Raw genomic sequence first — 19,082 nt, 5'->3', positions numbered from 1 at the left:
TTTATTTGACATTATTTAAATTAAATTGGAATAAATGGAAGAATAAAGTGGAACTAATAAAATAAGAACCAATGATATAACCAGTGAAGCTAAAAAAAATGAATGAAGCTTCTCCACACCTGCTCATTGCCACATTAACTATACTTCCCTTTATTGCATTCAGTAAACACCATTTTTTAAAATTGATTCATTAACTTTTTATTTAGTAAACACTCACTGCACCAACCCAACCGGACTGCATCGGGTCATATGTCTGCTACACCTGTAGACTCCGAGGGTACCCTTTTGGTCTTAATGTGTGGCTCCGGAGCCACAGTCAAGTCTCCAGACACGCATTTGCAAATTGCCACACGCATTTGCGAGTCGTCCACGGCGAGACTGTAGCAACACCCAAAGGCAGGGGACGCTGAATGTTGGCAATTTGTGCTCTCAGCCTGTCAGGCGAATATGTGGAAATTTATAAAAAAGCAGCTCGCATACTTGCTTAGATTTGTCAAAGTTTTTTTTATTTATTTATTTTTTGCGGTGCAAAAGCTTACAGCACCTGGTATTCCCAGGAGGTCTCCCATCCAAGTACTAACCAGGCCCGACCCTGCTTAGCTTCCGAGATCGGACGAGATCGGGCGTTCTCAGGGTAGTATGGCCGTAAGCGAGAATTCCTTTCAAAATTTTGCATTTTATACATGTTGTCTTTATTGTGGCAAATACTTCAATCCAAAAATACGTAACAAGAATCTGAAACTATAACCACAGTCACAAATGTGTCACAACAATCTACAATGCATGATTGAAGTCACAGATATATGACAAATATCAGCAAATGTGTACAATGATTTGTTGGCACATACACATGGTTAAATGCGGACAAAAATCCGTAGATGGGCGACCTGTAAAAACTGGACCTTTTCTTACAGGTGACGTTTGCTACAGTCCTGCCGCGGACGACTCGCAAATGCGTGTGCTGATTTGCAAATGCGTGTCAGGAGACTTGTGTGTGGCTCCGTAGCTACACATTCGGACCACATGGGGGCACTAATATTATACCAGCCCCGTACCACCAATATATACACCAATAACTTGGGGGGGCGTTCACTGCTATCCACCCATGGTCATGTACCATTTATTTGACATTATTTAAATTAAATTGGAATAAATGGAAGAATAAAGTGGAACTAATAAAATAAGAACCAATGATATAACCAGTGAAGCTAAAAAAAATGAATGAAGCTTCTCCACACCTGCTAATTGCCACATTAACTATACTTCCCTTTATTGCATTCAGTAAACACCATTTTTTTAAATTGATTCATTAACTTTTTATTTAGTAAACACTCACTGCACCAACCCAACCGGACTGCATCGGGTCATCTGTCTGCTACACCTGTAGACTACGAGAGTCCCCTTTTGGTCTTAATGTGGAGCTCCGGAGCCACACTCAAGTCTCCAGACACGCATTTGCAAATTGCCACACGCATTTGCGAGTCGTCCACGGCGAGACTGTAGCAACACCCAAAGGCAGGGGACGCTGAATGTTGGCATTTTGTGCTCTCAGCCTGTCAGGCGAATATGTGGAAATTTATAAAAAAGCAGCTCGCATACTTGCTTACATTTGTCAAAAGTTTTTTTTATTTTTGCGGTGCAAAAGCTTACAGCACCTGGTATTCCCAGGCGGTCTCCCATCCAAGTACTAACCAGGCCCGACCCTGCTTAGTTTCCGAGATCGGACGAGATCGGGCGTTCTCAGGGTAGTATGGCCGTAAGCGAGAATTCCTTTCAAAATTTTGCATTTTATACATGTTGTCTTTATTGTGGCAAATACTTCAATCCAAAAATACGTAACAAGAATCTGAAACTATAACCACAGTCACAAATGTGTCACAACAATCTACAATGCATGATTGAAGTCACAGATATATGACAAATATCAGCAAATGTGTACAATGATTTGTTGGCACATACACATGGTTAAATGCGGACAAAAATCCGTAGATGGGCGACCTGTAAAAACTGGACCTTTTCTTACAGGTGACGTTTGCTACAGTCCTGCCGCGGACGACTCGCAAATGCGTGTGCTGATTTGCAAATGCGTGTCAGGAGACTTGTGTGTGGCTCCGTAGCTACACATTCGGACCACATGGGGGCACTAATATTATACCAGCCCCGTACCACCAATATATACACCAATAACTTGGGGGGGCGTTCACTGCTATCCACCCATGGTCATGTACCATTTATTTGACATTATTTAAATTAAATTGGAATAAATGGAAGAATAAAGTGGAACTAATAAAATAAGAACCAATGATATAACCAGTGAAGCTAAAAAAAATGAATGAAGCTTCTCCACACCTGCTAATTGCCACATTAACTATACTTCCCTTTATTGCATTCAGTAAACACCATTTTTTTAAATTGATTCATTAACTTTTTATTTAGTAAACACTCACTGCACCAACCCAACCGGACTGCATCGGGTCATCTGTCTGCTACACCTGTAGACTACGAGAGTCCCCTTTTGGTCTTAATGTGGAGCTCCGGAGCCACACTCAAGTCTCCAGACACGCATTTGCAAATTGCCACACGCATTTGCGAGTCGTCCACGGCGAGACTGTAGCAACACCCAAAGGCAGGGGACGCTGAATGTTGGCAATTTGTGCTCTCAGCCTGTCAGGCGAATATGTGGAAATTTATAAAAAAGCAGCTCGCATACTTGCTTACATTTGTCAAAAGTTTTTTTTATTTTTGCGGTGCAAAAGCTTACAGCACCTGGTATTCCCAGGCGGTCTCCCATCCAAGTACTAACCAGGCCCGACCCTGCTTAGCTTCCGAGATCGGACGAGATCGGACGAGATCGGGCGTTCTCAGGGTAGTATGGCCGTAAGCGAGAATTCCTTTCAAAATTTTGCATTTTATACATGTTGTCTTTATTGTGGCAAATACTTCAATCCAAAAATACGTAACAAGAATCTGAAACTATAACCACAGTCACAAATGTGTCACAACAATCTACAATGCATGATTGAAGTCACAGATATATGACAAATATCAGCAAATGTGTACAATGATTTGTTGGCACATACACATGGTTAAATGCGGACAAAAATCCGTAGATGGGCGACCTGTAAAAACGGGACCTTTTCTTACAGGTGACGTTTGCTACAGTCCTGCCGCGGACGACTCGCAAATGCGTGTGCTGATTTGCAAATGCGTGTCAGGAGACTTGTGTGTGGCTCCGTAGCTACACATTCGGACCACATGGGGGCACTAATATTATACCAGCCCCGTACCACCAATATATACACCAATAACTTGGGGGGGCGTTCACTGCTATCCACCCATGGTCATGTACCATTTATTTGACATTATTTAAATTAAATTGGAATAAATGGAAGAATAAAGTGGAACTAATAAAATAAGAACCAATGATATAACCAGTGAAGCTAAAAAAAATGAATGAAGCTTCTCCACACCTGCTAATTGCCACATTAACTATACTTCCCTTTATTGCATTCAGTAAACGCCATTTTTTAAAATTGATTCATTAACTTTTTATTTAGTAAACACTCACTGCACCAACCCAACCGGACTGCATCGGGTCATCTGTCTGCTACACCTGTAGACTCCGAGGGTACCCTTTTGGTCTTAATGTGTGGCTCCGGAGCCACAGTCAAGTCTCCAGACACGCATTTGCAAATTGCCACACGCATTTGCGAGTCGTCCACGGCGAGACTGTAGCAACACCCAAAGGCAGGGGACGCTGAATGTTGGCAATTTGTGCTCTCAGCCTGTCAGGCGAATATGTGGAAATTTATAAAAAAGCAGCTCGCATACTTGCTTACATTTGTCAAAAGTTTTTTTTATTTTTGCGGTGCAAAAGCTTACAGCACCTGGTATTCCCAGGCGGTCTCCCATCCAAGTACTAACCAGGCCCGACCCTGCTTAGCTTCCGAGATCGGACGAGATCGGGCGTTCTCAGGGTAGTATGGCCGTAAGCGAGAATTCCTTTCAAAATTTTGCATTTTATACATGTTGTCTTTATTGTGGCAAATACTTCAATCCAAAAATACGTAACAAGAATCTGAAACTATAACCACAGTCACAAATGTGTCACAACAATCTACAATGCATGATTGAAGTCACAGATATATGACAAATATCAGCAAATGTGTACAATGATTTGTTGGCACATACACATGGTTAAATGCGGACAAAAATCCGTAGATGGGCGACCTGTAAAAACTGGACCTTTTCTTACAGGTGACGTTTGCTACAGTCCTGCCGCGGACGACTCGCAAATGCGTGTGCTGATTTGCAAATGCGTGTCAGGAGACTTGTGTGTGGCTCCGTAGCTACACATTCGGACCACATGGGGGCACTAATATTATACCAGCCCCGTACCACCAATATATACACCAATAACTTGGGGGGGCGTTCACTGCTATCCACCCATGGTCATGTACCATTTATTTGACATTATTTAAATTAAATTGGAATAAATGGAAGAATAAAGTGGAACTAATAAAATAAGAACCAATGATATAACCAGTGAAGCTAAAAAAAATGAATGAAGCTTCTCCACACCTGCTAATTGCCACATTAACTATACTTCCCTTTATTGCATTCAGTAAACACCATTTTTTTAAATTGATTCATTAACTTTTTATTTAGTAAACACTCACTGCACCAACCCAACCGGACTGCATCGGGTCATCTGTCTGCTACACCTGTAGACTACGAGAGTCCCCTTTTGGTCTTAATGTGGAGCTCCGGAGCCACACTCAAGTCTCCAGACACGCATTTGCAAATTGCCACACGCATTTGCGAGTCGTCCACGGCGAGACTGTAGCAACACCCAAAGGCAGGGGACGCTGAATGTTGGCAATTTGTGCTCTCAGCCTGTCAGGCGAATATGTGGAAATTTATAAAAAAGCAGCTCGCATACTTGCTTACATTTGTCAAAAGTTTTTTTTATTTTTGCGGTGCAAAAGCTTACAGCACCTGGTATTCCCAGGCGGTCTCCCATCCAAGTACTAACCAGGCCCGACCCTGCTTAGCTTCCGAGATCGGACGAGATCGGGCGTTCTCAGGGTAGTATGGCCGTAAGCGAGAATTCCTTTCAAAATTTTGCATTTTATACATGTTGTCTTTATTGTGGCAAATACTTCAATCCAAAAATACGTAACAAGAATCTGAAACTATAACCACAGTCACAAATGTGTCACAACAATCTACAATGCATGATTGAAGTCACAGATATATGACAAATATCAGCAAATGTGTACAATGATTTGTTGGCACATACACATGGTTAAATGCGGACAAAAATCCGTAGATGGGCGACCTGTAAAAACGGGACCTTTTCTTACAGGTGACGTTTGCTACAGTCCTGCCGCGGACGACTCGCAAATGCGTGTGCTGATTTGCAAATGCGTGTCAGGAGACTTGTGTGTGGCTCCGTAGCTACACATTCGGACCACATGGGGGCACTAATATTATACCAGCCCCGTACCACCAATATATACACCAATAACTTGGGGGGGCGTTCACTGCTATCCACCCATGGTCATGTACCATTTATTTGACATTATTTAAATTAAATTGGAATAAATGGAAGAATAAAGTGGAACTAATAAAATAAGAACCAATGATATAACCAGTGAAGCTAAAAAAAATGAATGAAGCTTCTCCACACCTGCTAATTGCCACATTAACTATACTTCCCTTTATTGCATTCAGTAAACGCCATTTTTTAAAATTGATTCATTAACTTTTTATTTAGTAAACACTCACTGCACCAACCCAACCGGACTGCATCGGGTCATCTGTCTGCTACACCTGTAGACTCCGAGGGTACCCTTTTGGTCTTAATGTGTGGCTCCGGAGCCACAGTCAAGTCTCCAGACACGCATTTGCAAATTGCCACACGCATTTGCGAGTCGTCCACGGCGAGACTGTAGCAACACCCAAAGGCAGGGGACGCTGAATGTTGGCAATTTGTGCTCTCAGCCTGTCAGGCGAATATGTGGAAATTTATAAAAAAGCAGCTCGCATACTTGCTTACATTTGTCAAAAGTTTTTTTTATTTTTGCGGTGCAAAAGCTTACAGCACTTGGTATTCCCAGGCGGTCTCCCATCCAAGTACTAACCAGGCCCGACCCTGCTTAGCTTCCGAGATCGGACGAGATCGGGCGTTCTCAGGGTAGTATGGCCGTAAGCGAGAATTCCTTTCAAAATTTTGCATTTTATACATGTTGTCTTTATTGTGGCAAATACTTCAATCCAAAAATACGTAACAAGAATCTGAAACTATAACCACAGTCACAAATGTGTCACAACAATCTACAATGCATGATTGAAGTCACAGATATATGACAAATATCAGCAAATGTGTACAATGATTTGTTGGCACATACACATGGTTAAATGCGGACAAAAATCCGTAGATGGGCGACCTGTAAAAACTGGACCTTTTCTTACAGGTGACGTTTGCTACAGTCCTGCCGCGGACGACTCGCAAATGCGTGTGCTGATTTGCAAATGCGTGTCAGGAGACTTGTGTGTGGCTCCGTAGCTACACATTCGGACCACATGGGGGCACTAATATTATACCAGCCCCGTACCACCAATATATACACCAATAACTTGGGGGGGCGTTCACTGCTATCCACCCATGGTCATGTACCATTTATTTGACATTATTTAAATTAAATTGGAATAAATGGAAGAATAAAGTGGAACTAATAAAATAAGAACCAATGATATAACCAGTGAAGCTAAAAAAAATGAATGAAGCTTCTCCACACCTGCTAATTGCCACATTAACTATACTTCCCTTTATTGCATTCAGTAAACACCATTTTTTTAAATTGATTCATTAACTTTTTATTTAGTAAACACTCACTGCACCAACCCAACCGGACTGCATCGGGTCATCTGTCTGCTACACCTGTAGACTACGAGAGTCCCCTTTTGGTCTTAATGTGGAGCTCCGGAGCCACACTCAAGTCTCCAGACACGCATTTGCAAATTGCCACACGCATTTGCGAGTCGTCCACGGCGAGACTGTAGCAACACCCAAAGGCAGGGGACGCTGAATGTTGGCATTTTGTGCTCTCAGCCTGTCAGGCGAATATGTGGGAATTTATAAAAAAGCAGCTCGCATACTTGCTTACATTTGTCAAAAGTTTTTTTTATTTTTGCGGTGCAAAAGCTTACAGCACCTGGTATTCCCAGGCGGTCTCCCATCCAAGTACTAACCAGGCCCGACCCTGCTTAGCTTCAGAGATCGGACGAGATCGGGCGTTCTCAGGGTAGTATGGCCGTAAGCGAGAATTCCTTTCAAAATTTTGCATTTTATACATGTTGTCTTTATTGTGGCAAATACTTCAATCCAAAAATACGTAACAAGAATCTGAAACTATAACCACAGTCACAAATGTGTCACAACAATCTACAATGCATGATTGAAGTCACAGATATATGACAAATATCAGCAAATGTGTACAATGATTTGTTGGCACATACACATGGTTAAATGCGGACAAAAATCCGTAGATGGGCGACCTGTAAAAACGGGACCTTTTCTTACAGGTGACGTTTGCTACAGTCCTGCCGCGGACGACTCGCAAATGCGTGTGCTGATTTGCAAATGCGTGTCAGGAGACTTGTGTGTGGCTCCGTAGCTACACATTCGGACCACATGGGGGCACTAATATTATACCAGCCCCGTACCACCAATATATACACCAATAACTTGGGGGGGCGTTCACTGCTATCCACCCATGGTCATGTACCATTTATTTGACATTATTTAAATTAAATTGGAATAAATGGAAGAATAAAGTGGAACTAATAAAATAAGAACCAATGATATAACCAGTGAAGCTAAAAAAAATGAATGAAGCTTCTCCACACCTGCTAATTGCCACATTAACTATACTTCCCTTTATTGCATTCAGTAAACACCATTTTTTTAAATTGATTCATTAACTTTTTATTTAGTAAACACTCACTGCACCAACCCAACCGGACTGCATCGGGTCATCTGTCTGCTACACCTGTAGACTACGAGAGTCCCCTTTTGGTCTTAATGTGGAGCTCCGGAGCCACACTCAAGTCTCCAGACACGCATTTGCAAATTGCCACACGCATTTGCGAGTCGTCCACGGCGAGACTGTAGCAACACCCAAAGGCAGGGGACGCTGAATGTTGGCATTTTGTGCTCTCAGCCTGTCAGGCGAATATGTGGAAATTTATAAAAAAGCAGCTCGCATACTTGCTTACATTTGTCAAAAGTTTTTTTTATTTTTGCGGTGCAAAAGCTTACAGCACCTGGTATTCCCAGGCGGTCTCCCATCCAAGTACTAACCAGGCCCGACCCTGCTTAGCTTCCGAGATCGGACGAGATCGGGCGTTCTCAGGGTAGTATGGCCGTAAGCGAGAATTCCTTTCAAAATTTTGCATTTTATACATGTTGTCTTTATTGTGGCAAATACTTCAATCCAAAAATACGTAACAAGAATCTGAAACTATAACCACAGTCACAAATGTGTCACAACAATCTACAATGCATGATTGAAGTCACAGATATATGACAAATATCAGCAAATGTGTACAATGATTTGTTGGCACATACACATGGTTAAATGCGGACAAAAATCCGTAGATGGGCGACCTGTAAAAACGGGACCTTTTCTTACAGGTGACGTTTGCTACAGTCCTGCCGCGGACGACTCGCAAATGCGTGTGCTGATTTGCAAATGCGTGTCAGGAGACTTGTGTGTGGCTCCGTAGCTACACATTCGGACCACATGGGGGCACTAATATTATACCAGCCCCGTACCACCAATATATACACCAATAACTTGGGGGGGCGTTCACTGCTATCCACCCATGGTCATGTACCATTTATTTGACATTATTTAAATTAAATTGGAATAAATGGAAGAATAAAGTGGAACTAATAAAATAAGAACCAATGATATAACCAGTGAAGCTCAAAAAAATGAATGAAGCTTCTCCACACCTGCTAATTGCCACATTAACTATACTTCCCTTTATTGCATTCAGTAAACACCATTTTTTAAAATTGATTCATTAACTTTTTATTTAGTAAACACTCACTGCACCAACCCAACCGGACTGCATCGGGTCATCTGTCTGCTACACCTGTAGACTACGAGAGTCCCCTTTTGGTCTTAATGTGGAGCTCCGGAGCCACACTCAAGTCTCCAGACACGCATTTGCAAATTGCCACACGCATTTGCGAGTCGTCCACGGCGAGACTGTAGCAACACCCAAAGGCAGGGGACGCTGAATTTTGGCATTTTGTGCTCTCAGCCTGTCAGGCGAATATGTGGAAATTTATAAAAAAGCAGCTCGCATACTTGCTTACATTTGTCAAAAGTTTTTTTTATTTTTGCGGTGCAAAAGCTTACAGCACCTGGTATTCCCAGGCGGTCTCCCATCAAAGTACTAACCAGGCCCGACCCTGCTTAGCTTCCGAGATCGGACGAGATCGGGCGTTCTCAGGGTAGTATGGCCGTAAGCGAGAATTCCTTTCAAAATTTTGCATTTTATACATGTTGTCTTTATTGTGGCAAATACTTCAATCCAAAAATACGTAACAAGAATCTGAAACTATAACCACAGTCACAAATGTGTCACAACAATCTACAATGCATGATTGAAGTCACAGATATATGACAAATATCAGCAAATGTGTACAATGATTTGTTGGCACATACACACGGTTAAATGCGGACAAAAATCCGTAGATGGGCGACCTGTAAAAACGGGACCTTTTCTTACAGGTGACGTTTGCTACAGTCCTGCCGCGGACGACTCGCAAATGCGTGTGCTGATTTGCAAATGCGTGTCAGGAGACTTGTGTGTGGCTCCGTAGCTACACATTCGGACCACATGGGGGCACTAATATTATACCAGCCCCGTACCACCAATATATACACCAATAACTTGGGGGGGCGTTCACTGCTATCCACCCATGGTCATGTACCATTTATTTGACATTATTTAAATTAAATTGGAATAAATGGAAGAATAAAGTGGAACTAATAAAATAAGAACCAATGATATAACCAGTGAAGCTAAAAAAAATGAATGAAGCTTCTCCACACCTGCTAATTGCCACATTAACTATACTTCCCTTTATTGCATTCAGTAAACACCATTTTTTTAAATTGATTCATTAACTTTTTATTTAGTAAACACTCACTGCACCAACCCAACCGGACTGCATCGGGTCATCTGTCTGCTACACCTGTAGACTACGAGAGTCCCCTTTTGGTCTTAATGTGGAGCTCCGGAGCCACACTCAAGTCTCCAGACACGCATTTGCAAATTGCCACACGCATTTGCGAGTCGTCCACGGCGAGACTGTAGCAACACCCAAAGGCAGGGGACGCTGAATGTTGGCATTTTGTGCTCTCAGCCTGTCAGGCGAATATGTGGAAATTTATAAAAAAGCAGCTCGCATACTTGCTTACATTTGTCAAAAGTTTTTTTTATTTTTGCGGTGCAAAAGCTTACAGCACCTGGTATTCCCAGGCGGTCTCCCATCCAAGTACTAACCAGGCCCGACCCTGCTTAGCTTCCGAGATCGGACGAGATCGGGCGTTCTCAGGGTAGTATGGCCGTAAGCGAGAATTCCTTTCAAAATTTTGCATTTTATACATGTTGTCTTTATTGTGGCAAATACTTCAATCCAAAAATACGTAACAAGAATCTGAAACTATAACCACAGTCACAAATGTGTCACAACAATCTACAATGCATGATTGAAGTCACAGATATATGACAAATATCAGCAAATGTGTACAATGATTTGTTGGCACATACACATGGTTAAATGCGGACAAAAATCCGTAGATGGGCGACCTGTAAAAACGGGACCTTTTCTTACAGGTGACGTTTGCTACAGTCCTGCCGCGGACGACTCGCAAATGCGTGTGCTGATTTGCAAATGCGTGTCAGGAGACTTGTGTGTGGCTCCGTAGCTACACATTCGGACCACATGGGGGCACTAATATTATACCAGCCCCGTACCACCAATATATACACCAATAACTTGGGGGGGCGTTCACTGCTATCCACCCATGGTCATGTACCATTTATTTGACATTATTTAAATTAAATTGGAATAAATGGAAGAATAAAGTGGAACTAATAAAATAAGAACCAATGATATAACCAGTGAAGCTAAAAAAAATGAATGAAGCTTCTCCACACCTGCTAATTGCCACATTAACTATACTTCCCTTTATTGCATTCAGTAAACACCATTTTTTTAAATTGATTCATTAACTTTTTATTTAGTAAACACTCACTGCACCAACCCAACCGGACTGCATCGGGTCATCTGTCTGCTACACCTGTAGACTACGAGAGTCCCCTTTTGGTCTTAATGTGGAGCTCCGGAGCCACACTCAAGTCTCCAGACACGCATTTGCAAATTGCCACACGCATTTGCGAGTCGTCCACGGCGAGACTGTAGCAACACCCAAAGGCAGGGGACGCTGAATGTTGGCATTTTGTGCTCTCAGCCTGTCAGGCGAATATGTGGAAATTTATAAAAAAGCAGCTCGCATACTTGCTTACATTTGTCAAAAGTTTTTTTTATTTTTGCGGTGCAAAAGCTTACAGCACCTGGTATTCCCAGGCGGTCTCCCATCCAAGTACTAACCAGGCCCGACCCTGCTTAGCTTCCGAGATCGGACGAGATCGGGCGTTCTCAGGGTAGTATGGCCGTAAGCGAGAATTCCTTTCAAAATTTTGCATTTTATACATGTTGTCTTTATTGTGGCAAATACTTCAATCCAAAAATACGTAACAAGAATCTGAAACTATAACCACAGTCACAAATGTGTCACAACAATCTACAATGCATGATTGAAGTCACAGATATATGACAAATATCAGCAAATGTGTACAATGATTTGTTGGCACATACACATGGTTAAATGCGGACAAAAATCCGTAGATGGGCGACCTGTAAAAACGGGACCTTTTCTTACAGGTGACGTTTGCTACAGTCCTGCCGCGGACGACTCGCAAATGCGTGTGCTGATTTGCAAATGCGTGTCAGGAGACTTGTGTGTGGCTCCGTAGCTACACATTCGGACCACATGGGGGCACTAATATTATACCAGCCCCGTACCACCAATATATACACCAATAACTTGGGGGGGCGTTCACTGCTATCCACCCATGGTCATGTACCATTTATTTGACATTATTTAAATTAAATTGGAATAAATGGAAGAATAAAGTGGAACTAATAAAATAAGAACCAATGATATAACCAGTGAAGCTCAAAAAAATGAATGAAGCTTCTCCACACCTGCTAATTGCCACATTAACTATACTTCCCTTTATTGCATTCAGTAAACACCATTTTTTAAAATTGATTCATTAACTTTTTATTTAGTAAACACTCACTGCACCAACCCAACCGGACTGCATCGGGTCATCTGTCTGCTACACCTGTAGACTACGAGAGTCCCCTTTTGGTCTTAATGTGGAGCTCCGGAGCCACACTCAAGTCTCCAGACACGCATTTGCAAATTGCCACACGCATTTGCGAGTCGTCCACGGCGAGACTGTAGCAACACCCAAAGGCAGGGGACGCTGAATTTTGGCATTTTGTGCTCTCAGCCTGTCAGGCGAATATGTGGAAATTTATAAAAAAGCAGCTCGCATACTTGCTTACATTTGTCAAAAGTTTTTTTTATTTTTGCGGTGCAAAAGCTTACAGCACCTGGTATTCCCAGGCGGTCTCCCATCAAAGTACTAACCAGGCCCGACCCTGCTTAGCTTCCGAGATCGGACGAGATCGGGCGTTCTCAGGGTAGTATGGCCGTAAGCGAGAATTCCTTTCAAAATTTTGCATTTTATACATGTTGTCTTTATTGTGGCAAATACTTCAATCCAAAAATACGTAACAAGAATCTGAAACTATAACCACAGTCACAAATGTGTCACAACAATCTACAATGCATGATTGAAGTCACAGATATATGACAAATATCAGCAAATGTGTACAATGATTTGTTGGCACATACACACGGTTAAATGCGGACAAAAATCCGTAGATGGGCGACCTGTAAAAACGGGACCTTTTCTTACAGGTGACGTTTGCTACAGTCCTGCCGCGGACGACTCGCAAATGCGTGTGCTGATTTGCAAATGCGTGTCAGGAGACTTGTGTGTGGCTCCGTAGCTACACATTCGGACCACATGGGGGCACTAATATTATACCAGCCCCGTACCACCAATATATACACCAATAACTTGGGGGGGCGTTCACTGCTATCCACCCATGGTCATGTACCATTTATTTGACATTATTTAAATTAAATTGGAATAAATGGAAGAATAAAGTGGAACTAATAAAATAAGAACCAATGATATAACCAGTGAAGCTAAAAAAAATGAATGAAGCTTCTCCACACCTGCTAATTGCCACATTAACTATACTTCCCTTTATTGCATTCAGTAAACACCATTTTTTTAAATTGATTCATTAACTTTTTATTTAGTAAACACTCACTGCACCAACCCAACCGGACTGCATCGGGTCATCTGTCTGCTACACCTGTAGACTACGAGAGTCCCCTTTTGGTCTTAATGTGGAGCTCCGGAGCCACACTCAAGTCTCCAGACACGCATTTGCAAATTGCCACACGCATTTGCGAGTCGTCCACGGCGAGACTGTAGCAACACCCAAAGGCAGGGGACGCTGAATGTTGGCATTTTGTGCTCTCAGCCTGTCAGGCGAATATGTGGAAATTTATAAAAAAGCAGCTCGCATACTTGCTTACATTTGTCAAAAGTTTTTTTTATTTTTGCGGTGCAAAAGCTTACAGCACCTGGTATTCCCAGGCGGTCTCCCATCCAAGTACTAACCAGGCCCGACCCTGCTTAGCTTCCGAGATCGGACGAGATCGGGCGTTCTCAGGGTAGTATGGCCGTAAGCGAGAATTCCTTTCAAAATTTTGCATTTTATACATGTTGTCTTTATTGTGGCAAATACTTCAATCCAAAAATACGTAACAAGAATCTGAAACTATAACCACAGTCACAAATGTGTCACAACAATCTACAATGCATGATTGAAGTCACAGATATATGACAAATATCAGCAAATGTGTACAATGATTTGTTGGCACATACACATGGTTAAATGCGGACAAAAATCCGTAGATGGGCGACCTGTAAAAACGGGACCTCTTCTTACAGGTGACGTTTGCTACAGTCCTGCCGCGGACGACTCGCAAATGCGTGTGCTGATTTGCAAATGCGTGTCAGGAGACTTGTGTGTGGCTCCGTAGCTACACATTCGGACCACATGGGGGCACTAATATTATACCAGCCCCGTACCACCAATATATACACCAATAACTTGGGGGGGCGTTCACTGCTATCCACCCATGGTCATGTACCATTTATTTGACATTATTTAAATTAAATTGGAATAAATGGAAGAATAAAGTGGAACTAATAAAATAAGAACCAATGATATAACCAGTGAAGCTCAAAAAAATGAATGAAGCTTCTCCACACCTGCTAATTGCCACATTAACTATACTTCCCTTTATTGCATTCAGTAAACACCATTTTTTAAAATTGATTCATTAACTTTTTATTTAGTAAACACTCACTGCACCAACCCAACCGGACTGCATCGGGTCATCTGTCTGCTACACCTGTAGACTACGAGAGTCCCCTTTTGGTCTTAATGTGGAGCTCCGGAGCCACACTCAAGTCTCCAGACACGCATTTGCAAATTGCCACACGCATTTGCGAGTCGTCCACGGCGAGACTGTAGCAACACCCAAAGGCAGGGGACGCTGAATTTTGGCATTTTGTGCTCTCAGCCTGTCAGGCGAATATGTGGAAATTTATAAAAAAGCAGCTCGCATACTTGCTTACATTTGTCAAAAGTTTTTTTTATTTTTGCGGTGCAAAAGCTTACAGCACCTGGTATTCCCAGGCGGTCTCCCATCAAAGTACTAACCAGGCCCGACCCTGCTTAGCTTCCGAGATCGGACGAGATCGGGCGTTCTCAGGGTAGTATGGCCGTAAGCGAGAATTCCTTTCAAAATTTTGCATTTTATACATGTTGTCTTTATTGTGGCAAATACTTCAATCCAAAAATACGTAACAAGAATCTGAAACTATAACCACAGTCACAAATGTGTCACAACAATCTACAATGCATGATTGAAGTCACAGATATATGACAAATATCAGCAAATGTGTACAATGATTTGTTGGCACATACACACGGTTAAATGCGGACAAAAATCCGTAGATGGGCGACCTGTAAAAACGGGACCTTTTCTTACAGGTGACGTTTGCTACAGTCCTGCCGCGGACGACTCGCAAATGCGTGTGCTGATTTGCAAATGCGTGTCAGGAGACTTGTGTGTGGCTCCGTAGCTACACATTCGGACCACATGGGGGCACTAATATTATACCAGCCCCGTACCACCAATATATACACCAATAACTTGGGGGGGCGTTCACTGCTATCCACCCATGGTCATGTACCATTTATTTGACATTATTTAAATTAAATTGGAATAAATGGAAGAATAAAGTGGAACTAATAAAATAAGAACCAATGATATAACCAGTGAAGCTAAAAAAAATGAATGAAGCTTCTCCACACCTGCTAATTGCCACATTAACTATACTTCCCTTTATTGCATTCAGTAAACACCATTTTTTTAAATTGATTCATTAACTTTTTATTTAGTAAACACTCACTGCACCAACCCAACCGGACTGCATCGGGTCATCTGTCTGCTACACCTGTAGACTACGAGAGTCCCCTTTTGGTCTTAATGTGGAGCTCCGGAGCCACACTCAAGTCTCCAGACACGCATTTGCAAATTGCCACACGCATTTGCGAGTCGTCCACGGCGAGACTGTAGCAACACCCAAAGGCAGGGGACGCTGAATGTTGGCATTTTGTGCTCTCAGCCTGTCAGGCGAATATGTGGAAATTTATAAAAAAGCAGCTCGCATACTTGCTTACATTTGTCAAAAGTTTTTTTTATTTTTGCGGTGCAAAAGCTTACAGCACCTGGTATTCCCAGGCGGTCTCCCATCCAAGTACTAACCAGGCCCGACCCTGCTTAGCTTCCGAGATCGGACGAGATCGGGCGTTCTCAGGGTAGTATGGCCGTAAGCGAGAATTCCTTTCAAAATTTTGCATTTTATACATGTTGTCTTTATTGTGGCAAATACTTCAATCCAAAAATACGTAACAAGAATCTGAAACTATAACCACAGTCACAAATGTGTCACAACAATCTACAATGCATGATTGAAGTCACAGATATATGACAAATATCAGCAAATGTGTACAATGATTTGTTGGCACATACACATGGTTAAATGCGGACAAAAATCCGTAGATGGGCGACCTGTAAAAACGGGACCTTTTCTTACAGGTGACGTTTGCTACAGTCCTGCCGCGGACGACTCGCAAATGCGTGTGCTGATTTGCAAATGCGTGTCAGGAGACTTGTGTGTGGCTCCGTAGCTACACATTCGGACCACATGGGGGCACTAATATTATACCAGCCCCGTACCACCAATATATACACCAATAACTTGGGGGGGCGTTCACTGCTATCCACCCATGGTCATGTACCATTTATTTGACATTATTTAAATTAAATTGGAATAAATGGAAGAATAAAGTGGAACTAATAAAATAAGAACCAATGATATAACCAGTGAAGCTAAAAAAAATGAATGAAGCTTCTCCACACCTGCTAATTGCCACATTAACTATACTTCCCTTTATTGCATTCAGTAAACACCATTTTTTTAAATTGATTCATTAACTTTTTATTTAGTAAACACTCACTGCACCAACCCAACCGGACTGCATCGGGTCATCTGTCTGCTACACCTGTAGACTACGAGAGTCCCCTTTTGGTCTTAATGTGGAGCTCCGGAGCCACACTCAAGTCTCCAGACACGCATTTGCAAATTGCCACACGCATTTGCGAGTCGTCCACGGCGAGACTGTAGCAACACCCAAAGGCAGGGGACGCTGAATGTTGGCATTTTGTGCTCTCAGCCTGTCAGGCGAATATGTGGAAATTTATAAAAAAGCAGCTCGCATACTTGCTTACATTTGTCAAAAGTTTTTTTTATTTTTGCGGTGCAAAAGCTTACAGCACCTGGTATTCCCAGGCGGTCTCCCATCCAAGTACTAACCAGGCCCGACCCTGCTTAGCTTCCGAGATCGGACGAGATCGGGCGTTCTCAGGGTAGTATGGCCGTAAGCGAGAATTCCTTTCAAAATTTTGCATTTTATACATGTTGTCTTTATTGTGGCAAATACTTCAATCCAAAAATACGTAACAAGAATCTGAAACTATAACCACAGTCACAAATGTGTCACAACAATCTACAATGCATGATTGAAGTCACAGATATATGACAAATATCAGCAAATGTGTACAATGATTTGTTGGCACATACACATGGTTAAATGCGGACAAAAATCCGTAGATGGGCGACCTGTAAAAACGGGACCTTTTCTTACAGGTGACGTTTGCTACAGTCCTGCCGCGGACGACTCGCAAATGCGTGTGCTGATTTGCAAATGCGTGTCAGGAGACTTGTGTGTGGCTCCGTAGCTACACATTCGGACCACATGGGGGCACTAATATTATACCAGCCCCGTACCACCAATATATACACCAATAACTTGGGGGGGCGTTCACTGCTATCCACCCATGGTCATGTACCATTTATTTGACATTATTTAAATTAAATTGGAATAAATGGAAGAATAAAGTGGAACTAATAAAATAAGAACCAATGATATAACCAGTGAAGCTCAAAAAAATGAATGAAGCTTCTCCACACCTGCTAATTGCCACATTAACTATACTTCCCTTTATTGCATTCAGTAAACACCATTTTTTAAAATTGATTCATTAACTTTTTATTTAGTAAACACTCACTGCACCAACCCAACCGGACTGCATCGGGTCATCTGTCTGCTACACCTGTAGACTACGAGAGTCCCCTTTTGGTCTTAATGTGGAGCTCCGGAGCCACACTCAAGTCTCCAGACACGCATTTGCAAATTGCCACACGCATTTGCGAGTCGTCCACGGCGAGACTGTAGCAACACCCAAAGGCAGGGGACGCTGAATTTTGGCATTTTGTGCTCTCAGCCTGTCAGGCGAATATGTGGAAATTTATAAAAAAGCAGCTCGCATACTTGCTTACATTTGTCAAAAGTTTTTTTTATTTTTGCGGTGCAAAAGCTTACAGCACCTGGTATTCCCAGGCGGTCTCCCATCAAAGTACTAACCAGGCCCGACCCTGCTTAGCTTCCGAGATCGGACGAGATCGGGCGTTCTCAGGGTAGTATGGCCGTAAGCGAGAATTCCTTTCAAAATTTTGCATTTTATACATGTTGTCTTTATTGTGGCAAATACTTCAATCCAAAAATACGTAACAAGAATCTGAAACTATAACCACAGTCACAAATGTGTCACAACAATCTACAATGCATGATTGAAGTCACAGATATATGACAAATATCAGCAAATGTGTACAATGATTTGTTGGCACATACACACGGTTAAATGCGGACAAAAATCCGTAGATGGGCGACCTGTAAAAACGGGACCTTTTCTTACAGGTGACGTTTGCTACAGTCCTGCCGCGGACGACTCGCAAATGCGTGTGCTGATTTGCAAATGCGTGTCAGGAGACTTGTGTGTGGCTCCGTAGCTACACATTCGGACCACATGGGGGCACTAATATTATACCAGCCCCGTACCACCAATATATACACCAATAACTTGGGGGGGCGTTCACTGCTATCCACCCATGGTCATGTACCATTTATTTGACATTATTTAAATTAAATTGGAATAAATGGAAGAATAAAGTGGAACTAATAAAATAAGAACCAATGATATAACCAGTGAAGCTAAAAAAAATGAATGAAGCTTCTCCACACCTGCTAATTGCCACATTAACTATACTTCCCTTTATTGCATTCAGTAAACACCATTTTT

The 19,082-nt window shown here is 42.3% G+C and overlaps 16 non-coding genes and 1 pseudogene across 16 annotated transcripts; all 17 read right to left on the bottom strand.

Moving 5' to 3' along the window:
• Nucleotides 1-532: 532 nt before the first annotated feature.
• LOC148330947 (5S ribosomal RNA) lies at nt 533-651 on the bottom strand. The gene has a single exon (XR_015845419.1). It is a non-coding gene; the product is annotated as a 5S ribosomal RNA (ribosomal RNA).
• Nucleotides 652-1,643: 992 nt separating this feature from the next.
• LOC148330946 (5S ribosomal RNA) lies at nt 1,644-1,762 on the bottom strand. Its single transcript, XR_015845435.1, has one exon. It is a non-coding gene; the product is annotated as a 5S ribosomal RNA (ribosomal RNA).
• Nucleotides 1,763-2,754: 992 nt separating this feature from the next.
• On the bottom strand, nt 2,755-2,883 carry LOC148330945 (5S ribosomal RNA; annotated as a pseudogene).
• A 992-nt stretch (nt 2,884-3,875) lies between these two features.
• Nucleotides 3,876-3,994, bottom strand: LOC148330944 (5S ribosomal RNA). Its single transcript, XR_015845223.1, has one exon. It is a non-coding gene; the product is annotated as a 5S ribosomal RNA (ribosomal RNA).
• A 992-nt stretch (nt 3,995-4,986) lies between these two features.
• On the bottom strand, nt 4,987-5,105 carry LOC148330943 (5S ribosomal RNA). Its single transcript, XR_015845222.1, has one exon. It is a non-coding gene; the product is annotated as a 5S ribosomal RNA (ribosomal RNA).
• A 992-nt stretch (nt 5,106-6,097) lies between these two features.
• LOC148330942 (5S ribosomal RNA) lies at nt 6,098-6,216 on the bottom strand. The gene has a single exon (XR_015845468.1). It is a non-coding gene; the product is annotated as a 5S ribosomal RNA (ribosomal RNA).
• A 992-nt stretch (nt 6,217-7,208) lies between these two features.
• LOC148330941 (5S ribosomal RNA) lies at nt 7,209-7,327 on the bottom strand. The gene has a single exon (XR_015845467.1). It is a non-coding gene; the product is annotated as a 5S ribosomal RNA (ribosomal RNA).
• A 992-nt stretch (nt 7,328-8,319) lies between these two features.
• Nucleotides 8,320-8,438, bottom strand: LOC148330940 (5S ribosomal RNA). Its single transcript, XR_015845221.1, has one exon. It is a non-coding gene; the product is annotated as a 5S ribosomal RNA (ribosomal RNA).
• Nucleotides 8,439-9,430: 992 nt separating this feature from the next.
• On the bottom strand, nt 9,431-9,549 carry LOC148330939 (5S ribosomal RNA). The gene has a single exon (XR_015845366.1). It is a non-coding gene; the product is annotated as a 5S ribosomal RNA (ribosomal RNA).
• Nucleotides 9,550-10,541: 992 nt separating this feature from the next.
• LOC148330938 (5S ribosomal RNA) lies at nt 10,542-10,660 on the bottom strand. Its single transcript, XR_015845220.1, has one exon. It is a non-coding gene; the product is annotated as a 5S ribosomal RNA (ribosomal RNA).
• Nucleotides 10,661-11,652: 992 nt separating this feature from the next.
• On the bottom strand, nt 11,653-11,771 carry LOC148330937 (5S ribosomal RNA). The gene has a single exon (XR_015845218.1). It is a non-coding gene; the product is annotated as a 5S ribosomal RNA (ribosomal RNA).
• A 992-nt stretch (nt 11,772-12,763) lies between these two features.
• On the bottom strand, nt 12,764-12,882 carry LOC148330936 (5S ribosomal RNA). Its single transcript, XR_015845365.1, has one exon. It is a non-coding gene; the product is annotated as a 5S ribosomal RNA (ribosomal RNA).
• A 992-nt stretch (nt 12,883-13,874) lies between these two features.
• Nucleotides 13,875-13,993, bottom strand: LOC148330935 (5S ribosomal RNA). The gene has a single exon (XR_015845217.1). It is a non-coding gene; the product is annotated as a 5S ribosomal RNA (ribosomal RNA).
• A 992-nt stretch (nt 13,994-14,985) lies between these two features.
• On the bottom strand, nt 14,986-15,104 carry LOC148330934 (5S ribosomal RNA). The gene has a single exon (XR_015845364.1). It is a non-coding gene; the product is annotated as a 5S ribosomal RNA (ribosomal RNA).
• Nucleotides 15,105-16,096: 992 nt separating this feature from the next.
• LOC148330933 (5S ribosomal RNA) lies at nt 16,097-16,215 on the bottom strand. Its single transcript, XR_015845216.1, has one exon. It is a non-coding gene; the product is annotated as a 5S ribosomal RNA (ribosomal RNA).
• Nucleotides 16,216-17,207: 992 nt separating this feature from the next.
• Nucleotides 17,208-17,326, bottom strand: LOC148330932 (5S ribosomal RNA). Its single transcript, XR_015845215.1, has one exon. It is a non-coding gene; the product is annotated as a 5S ribosomal RNA (ribosomal RNA).
• A 992-nt stretch (nt 17,327-18,318) lies between these two features.
• On the bottom strand, nt 18,319-18,437 carry LOC148330931 (5S ribosomal RNA). Its single transcript, XR_015845362.1, has one exon. It is a non-coding gene; the product is annotated as a 5S ribosomal RNA (ribosomal RNA).
• Between the last annotated feature and the right edge of the window lie 645 nt (nt 18,438-19,082).

This window comes from Idiotropiscis lumnitzeri, chromosome 9 (assembly GCF_059441095.1).
Source record: "Idiotropiscis lumnitzeri isolate Australia: NSW breed Sydney's pygmy pipehorse chromosome 9, RoL_Ilum_1.0, whole genome shotgun sequence".
NCBI classification, from domain to species: Eukaryota; Metazoa; Chordata; class Actinopteri; order Syngnathiformes; family Syngnathidae; genus Idiotropiscis; species Idiotropiscis lumnitzeri.
This window is presented reverse-complemented; position numbering and strand designations above follow the sequence as displayed.